This window comes from Suricata suricatta, chromosome 11 (assembly GCF_006229205.1).
Source record: "Suricata suricatta isolate VVHF042 chromosome 11, meerkat_22Aug2017_6uvM2_HiC, whole genome shotgun sequence".
Taxonomy (NCBI): Eukaryota; Metazoa; Chordata; class Mammalia; order Carnivora; family Herpestidae; genus Suricata; species Suricata suricatta.
This window is the reverse complement of record NC_043710.1, coordinates 98,962,920-98,971,219: the sequence shown is the minus strand read 5'-3', so window position 1 is coordinate 98,971,219 and position 8,300 is coordinate 98,962,920.

Below are 8,300 nucleotides of genomic sequence, written 5' to 3'. Positions count from 1 at the left end.
ATACTCTAAATGAAACCCAAATGGACCAAATCCGCAAATCAGTGATCAAGGAATTCAATGTCCACAGAAGCATGTGATATTATATAAAAAGACAAAGACTTTTTTCCCCCCAAAGGTGTTTACTATACTTTAATCTTGTGAATTCTCTGAATTCAAAGACCTGTCTCTAGTAAAGCATATTCTCTGAGTAGATTTTACATGGTGGTAATGACATTCTGCTCGTCCAGATACTTATTTATCTGGAAGTTAGACTTGACGTATGCCTGGGCCCAAAAGGAACTGGAAAGACATGGAAATACAAAGCACTTACAAATGCAGCAGGTGGCCAAGAGAGTTCATTCAATCGGAGTACAAGAAAGCATGACATAATTGAAAGTGCATATTTAACTTTTCTATACCATATCTACTGAAATACCTTCCTTTCTGAACAAATATTTTACTTGTTAAATGCATGCTAATTGGACATAATTATATGGAACATCAGTGAAGTCACTTAGCAACACCTTAAGGGCTGAGTTTCTGGAATCTGTAATGCGAGCAAAAGGTAGTGAGGGGTAGGATTGCCTGCATTTTTGTGCTGAGCATTTGGTTTCTCTCTCCAGACAAGTATTTCTAGGAGCTAATTTTTAAAAATTCACTTCATATACATACACCTACCAGTACTGTTTCATTGGAAAAATCTGTGGGTATATCCTTAACCAAATGATCAAAGTTAGCATTTCCACCATCATGGGGTAAAATGACTTCCTCTTCCCCCAGCGGGCTGCCCGAGAAGCTCACATCACCTCTGTCATCTTCCAGCAAAAAGATGTTGAACTTGAAACCTCTCATCAGGAAACAGTCCAGATTTTGAGACATCCTGTAAAACAGGTGGTCAGTATTCTTACAATGTCAATGACACAAAGGGGCTTGTGAGCTGGTCTGATTAGAGGGGAGTAAAGAAATTTGCCAACTAGATGCAAGTATGTGTGCTTTCTGATTAGTACCTGGGAAAGAACACGAAAATAAGAAGAAAACAACCACAAAGGAACAGCTGGCCTGATTTGATTTTGGAACAATTGGCAACGTTTGAATGGGGACTGTATCTCAGATACTCATTCTTTATTCATGTTAGATTCCTGAGTGCAATCATTGTGTTGTGTTGTGTAGCTGAGTATCTTTGTTCTTGGAGATGCCCACTGAGGTTCTCAAGCGTGAAAGGTCGGAGTCTGCAAGCGGCTCTCAAATGGTTGAGCGGGAAATATGCACATAGAGAGATAAAGCAAATGAGGCAAAATGCTAAAACCAGCGGATCTAGGGGGAATAGCACACAGGGATTTCATGTATGACTCCTGCAACTCTCTTAAATGTGTGAAAAATTTCCAAATAAAAAGTTGCACATGCAAAAAAAAAATGAATATAAAAATTGGAGAGAAAATTAGGTTGGATAAATAATACAGATTGAGTCCAGTTTGTTACCAATCATATCAGACCCAAGTCTTTTTTTGCAATAAATATTTTTAATGCCATCTTTACTATCTGGACGAAATCCGTAGATTATATAACCTAATATAAAATTGTAAAAATCGAGAACAGCCTACGGTAACATAAAAGAGAACAAAAGATTGTGTTCTTTAATGGCTTCATTCTTGGGCACAACTACAGTATTGTCCTCCCAGATTTCCAGAATTTCCCCTGGGGGTGGTACTACCCCCCCCCCCAAGCCGTGTGACCCCTGAGTTAATTATTTGCTAGTGTCGCAGGGATATTCTCCTGAGACATCACTGTGATTATGATGTCTGTGTGTGTGTGCTGAGCGGGTAGGAAGGCCCAGGAGACGTCAATCTGTATTCCATTAATTTGTCTGAAGGTTTTGAGTTTTGGGGCTCTATTGGGAAGGAGATTTAGTGGAAGCCTGAATTACAGGTGAAGTATGGAAAGTCCTGTAAGGTGTCTGTTTTCTCACTTGGTTCCCTGAGATTTTATTTAAGCCCTATGAAGGAATAAGGTTCTAGGCAAAAGCTAAAGAAGCTGGGTTGTTTTTTTTAGAGTTTCTGAGAAAGATGTAGACACCAGTGTATATTTGTGTGTTGATATGTTGACAACACAGCTGAATGCAATTTATTTTGTTTCCCTTAGTTCCTTAAAATTTATGCAGCAGAGGAAGTTTTTCCCATACCCCTGGATGAAACCTTCACTGGTTCTTTGTTCTCCTGATTAGTATTAGGTAACTAATATGCCCTGATTCCATAGTTTAAAATGTTCAGTCATTATATTAGAAAACTCTTCATTGCAATGTATAGGCTTCCTGTTCTCCAGTTATGGCCTGTAGTGGGTGGGCACCTACTCTTTCTGAAAGAGGGAGTGATTGAATTCTCCTTGATCTTCCCTCCCCTGCCCCCACCTCCTTCACTAGCTACTCTTACTACTGATTCCTCCTGATGGAGTTGGAATTTGCAGTTGGAAAGGGTAAGACAGGCTGGTACGTTTCAGTAAATAGGTCTTAAAGTGACTGTGGGCTCTCTGAGTCTGACAGATGTAGAACATTGACTGTCCAATGCCTGGATTGTGGGCATTTCAGAGGTTCCCATGCTGGGCTGTGTGGCTGTGAGGTGTGTAATGAACTCTCTTCTTTGTCACTTGTCTGTGAGCCCTACTGTTCTGGCAGGCTTGCTACTAGCTCTCTCTCTCAATGAGGCCCACATTTGGTCCATGGAAAACATTCATGAATTCATTGACTTATAAAAGTGAGGGGGGAAGGGCAATGCAACTGTGCTTACCCTGCTCCTACCATTAAAGTGCCCAACTGGTCACATTGAAAGGGGCAAGAACCCATTAAGTTTCTCAGGCAGGTGTCACACTCTAGTCCATTGTTTGTTCTCAACTTTGGAAAATACCTGTCAAGTTTTCCAAGTGATCCCACTTGAAGTCCTTTCTGTAGACTAGAGATGAAGGAAACAGAGTTGCACTTTCCCCCTCCACTTTGGGGGATTGGTGGTTCTCACAATACTCAGTTTCTCTCTCTGTTTTCATGAATCTTCTCTGAGTCTCTGTTAGTCGCTACCTGTTGTGGCACATGACTTCAGTATTTTGTATCTACTTTATGGTGGAGCTTCCGTGGAAACTCTTAGCCAAACATTCCATTCTTCTTGCGTCCCCAGGTAATAGTGCAGGGGGGCAAGCAAGCAAGATGTTGGAGAGTCGAGTTTAAGTGTGACTTTGGATTCTACTGCTTGTTTTGTGATCGTGGCCAAGTTACTTAACCTGTTAGTGAAATAAAGGTAACATATATGCTAATTGGAAGTAGGTAAGATATTCTGTAAATCATTTAGGCTGGGCTACAGAGAGTGCTCAGTAACTTGTGTAGCTACTATCAGCATCCTTTCCATTTCTGTGTAGAACAAAGTGCTGCTCTAATGCCTTCAGAGTCAGCAGATCTGAGGACATCAGAAGACATTTCCTTGAAATGAATATCAGCATTCATATGGGAGGCATCCAACACTGCGGCAACAATGAGGCACCCTCTGTGGCTTCGTGGGTAGCAGACAGCAATGGGGTCTGGAGTAGAGAGGTGATAAGCTGGACTGTATCTGTGAGATCCCCCTAGAGACTTCTAGATGCAATCTAATGAGACTTAGAAACAAAAGTCCTGCATGGCCTTTCTGTGAAAAATCCCAGTGAAATCTGTGTTGTTGTAAAGTGAACCCATCACCCAAATAACTCAAAGTGAAGAGCAGAGCTTATCAGATTTCTTAAGGTATAGGATTATATTTTCTTTTGTTAAGAGAGAAATACTGAAATGGTGAAAATGTATTCAGCTATAAGTAGAAGAATACCTAACTAACAGTGACTTGTGAAATAAACACTTTTAATGATCTCATATAACAAGAGGTTGGGGACAGGCAATCGCTGTGTTGGTTAGCTGACTCCACATTGTTATGGCCAGTGTCTCTGCACTCTCTGCAGTTCTTTTAGCCTTCCATCCTGGTCACAAAATGTGTTTTGTTTTGTTTTGCCTTTCTAGGCATCAGATCTTTGTAGAAAGTAGGAAGAAGTGGGAAGAGTTGGTTTCAGTCACATCTGTTCTTTCATCAAGAATACTAACGTTTTTTAGAGTCACCCCCCATCCCCCAAGACCTCTGCTTGCATCCCGTTCACCAGGATGATGTCACAAGGCCACCACCATGGGTCGCAGGGAAGACTGAGAAAGCCTCTTTCTGGTGGAGTTGGGCACAAGTGAAGGCACTTGGAAGAGATGCCTGTTAAGTCAACCAGCAGAATCTCCCACAAATACCATCACTTGTCTTTGAATGTGAGCATCATTCTGGATATTTCCAAAGATCAAGAGCACAGAAAATTTGGACAGGTTTCAGATAGAGATGATAAGAAGAAAATAGATGTGGAGCTACAATTTAGAAATTCCAGAAGAAGAAGCTGAGGTGGGTGGAGAAGTGTAAATTAAATAGTGGCACATGTTCTCTGGACTGAAGACAGATCATTGCAGCAAAAGACCTCCCCAAGTATGAGGTAGAATTAACAAATATCTTAGCCCATAGTTGGTATTTTTGAATTTCAAGTTTTAACAAAAATGTCTAAAATCATCCAGGCTAAGAAAGCATATTACCAACAAGGAAGAAAGATAATATTCTCCACAGTATGAAAGGTTAAAAAAGCTACAGACTTCTGAGGAGAAATTATTGATTCAATAATTCTAAGTTCAAAGGCTTCACAAACCTTTTTCATACATGGAAGGCTTTTAAGTAGTTCACTTCCAGACTTTCATTACAAATATAACCTCAAAATGTTTTCAGGCTGAGCAGGAAATGGACCAAAAAATAGACAATGAGGGGTGCCAGGTGGCTTAGTCACTAGAGCATGTGACTCTTGTTCTTGGCATCATGGGTTCAAGCCCCACATTGGGTATAGAGATTACTTTTAAAAATAGGCAATGATAAGGTCTGATATGCAAAATATTATAAGCAATGAAAATTGTGAAAGTTAGAGATTATTTTTGAGTACTTTTTTGAATTTTGGTTTTGTAACTTATGACATTAATTAATATTTTTCTACTAGAAAATACTACAATGTTATATAATATAAATTAATATTTACCTGATTAACATATGAATTTTTTGAAATAAAAATTATGGAGTAGGGGAATGAGAAATGGGAGGAAATAAATCAACTTAAAATGTTAATCTTTCACCAATAAGTAGGTGAATAATCAAATAAAATTATTAATGTAGGTGTTGACAGACTTTCTATTTTCTCCCAACTCACACAGGAAAATATTATTTTGCTTGCTAGATTTCCACTTGCCCTTTAACTGCCAAATTATCTCCTGTATTTTGATGACATATAGTGAAGACACGAGCAGGGGAGGACGGGTGTCCAGTGAATCTGAAGTAAGTGAGGGAGATGGAGACATCAGGAGTTGCTCAGGATGGGGTGGATGAGTTGAAGTTTCTCCCTGCTTTATGGCTGAGTTGGTGAGTGAGGAGATCTGGAGGGTGTGGGGAATTAGACAGCTGGTCAGAAGAAGAAAGGATGATAAATTCCATTCATGGGAGTTAGGCATCCAAATTTCCTCATGTCCTTTGACCGATGAAAACAAAAAATGCAGTCCCCTTTTTAAGAGCATCAAATTTCAGAACACTGATACCATTCTGATGAACTGTGCCTTGGGATGCTTCCCAGAGCACGAAACACAAAGGTTGTAGCTTCAGCATGGCTATTCTTGGGGGGTTTGTCCAACATTGTAAACTGAGAGCACTCAGCTGAAACTTAGAATAATGTCATTGCTTTGTCACCTGAGTCGAGAGCACATTTTTATACCCAGCTCAAGAGTACCCTATTACCATGGATAACAGACTTTATGAAGACAGTGGAGAGGAGGGGAGCTGTGACAGCAGCAGGGATAGCAGCAAACACATCCTGGAGGGTAGACTGAAATCCACATGTCAGTGATATTCTACTTGGGGTGGATGTGCCAGCTGCAGAACTAAACTTCTATGTGAGTTCATTAAATGGAGAAAGTCTAAAGCAATCCTTAAGAAAACAGTGCAGTGAAAATTATGTTTTATCCCAATATCCATGGATCTCCAGTTTCTCAAGCAGGTAGACCTCTGTGGATCTTCAGAGGAAGCCAAAGCCAGATGTGAATTAACTCCTCATGCCAGAACTAGATCCCATGGGGACATGGTGATGGCCATATAGACTGAATTTAGAAGCACTGGTAGGTTATTTGCCAGAAATGAAATGTGATATGTCAAAGACTGAAGAAAAAAAACTTTGTATTATGGTTAGAAAAAGCTCAAGGGTGATCAGGATCAGCCTCAGGAGGGTATTTCCACTGTGAGATTTCTTATGGGCCTAAAAGGCTGAGCTTTATATACAGGTCAGCCTCTAAGAAGATGACCATTGAGTGGTATTTGTTAAACTCAATGACTTGATTTGTTAAACTCAAATATCAATTCAGTGATATTTGTTAAACCATCACTTCAGTAGGGTTACATATACTGTTTTATTTGGGATATTGATATGGAAGTGTATGTTCAAAGATTATCTAAATATTAAGATAATTGTGAGACAGAAAGGCTAGAGGGGTCTTTCCTACTAGCCCCATCAGAACATTCCCAGGGCGAACTTTGACTTGGGTTCAGTTAAGCTCTGGGAAAATGATACCCACTGGGGTCATCATGACAAGAAACCAGATAACAAATCCATGAACTATAAGTGCCAAGAAGATAGGACTCCAATAAGAAGGAGACTCCATGTGGAGTTAAGCAGTAGGATGCTCCAGATCTGGGGGATCTGGTCAGCTTTGCATGTTGGTGCTAAGTGATGATTACCTCATGAAGGAGGTAGAAAAGAAATATTTTTGAGATGAATAATGTTTAAAGTGTTATATGGTGTGTTATAATTTGCATTGATGCTTCCTTCTAGTATTGACAGAAATTGCACTATGAAATCCTAAAAATAGAATTTCAAAGTAAAATTCTAAAAACTCTAAAAAAAATGGGTGCAGTCACCAGTTTTGTGTAGCAGTCACACACACAAGCTTTGATTAGCTGTAAAAATTTGGGACAGTAAATCTGTCTGAGCCTCAGTTTCCTCCTCTGTGAGATGGAGGTAATAGTACCTACCTCACATTTGATGGTTAATGCGCACGCGCACGCGCACACACATACACACACACACACAAGCATGTACAGATAGACACACATATACATATAATACATCTCATGCAATAAAGTGCTTAGGGAATGATATTCTAATATATGGTATTGTTGTAAGTATTGGATATGTAGACCTAATAGCACTGAAGACATTGATCATACATTAAAGGAGAATTTACAAATAATAGGTATTATATCTCCTCTGAATAAAACACAAGATTGGGAATGGCATAGTTTTAGGGAAGATGAAGAGTGTGAGTGTCAGGTGCAGATATGGATGAGTGATGATTCTGACCAGTAGGAGATTTATCAAGGTAAATTTGGACAAGATGGCCCTGGAATGGGACCACAGAGGCAGGTGCCCTCTGCTGGAGAGGAATGACAAATGCCAGATGTGAGGAGGAGAAGGAAACTGAGGAGGGAGGATCCTATGTGGGCAAGAAGCATCCAAGTAGAGAAGAGGTAGATGGCAACTTGAGCACAGCCCTGTGGAGCTCGGCGAGGCTCCCAGTCAGGGGGCTGGGGGAGCCCCACCACCTCTGGCTCTGACTTTGGGCTCCCCCAAATTTTGGCCCACTTCCAGGTGGAATCTCACAGGAATCCCATAGGTATTCTGGGCCCTTTCCCCCCCTAATTTTAGTCTCTATTTTTAGTCTGTGGGGTATTATTTAGTTTCTAGGGGGTATAATTCAACTTAGAGTCTCTCTACATGGCTGTGTATGTCCTTTTTATACACACACATAACACACCTGTGTATATAGATGTAGGACATTTGCGAATGTGCACACATATATTACTGTGTCATTTCTGGCGTTTGGTGAAAGACATAAAGAGTGTAGCATGTGTCCAGCTCACATCTTGAAACAGTCTTTTAATGAAGGCCTGTTATACTGTGGTCGTGACAGAAGCAAAACGCGGGGCGTGGGGGACAAGAATAAAGCAGGCAACAAGAAGTAGGTGCCTCACAGAGCGCAACTGGAAAGTTAACACTTGCAGTGAAGAGGTGGTTTTGTTCTTAATGAAGTGGCATTTTGTAGTTGTAAAGAACCACGAGACACTAAGTTCTCTAACAGAGTCTTCCACTTGCCATAGAACTCTGGGTACAAGTTTGTGTTTTCATTTAATGATTTTTCTTTTTAAAGG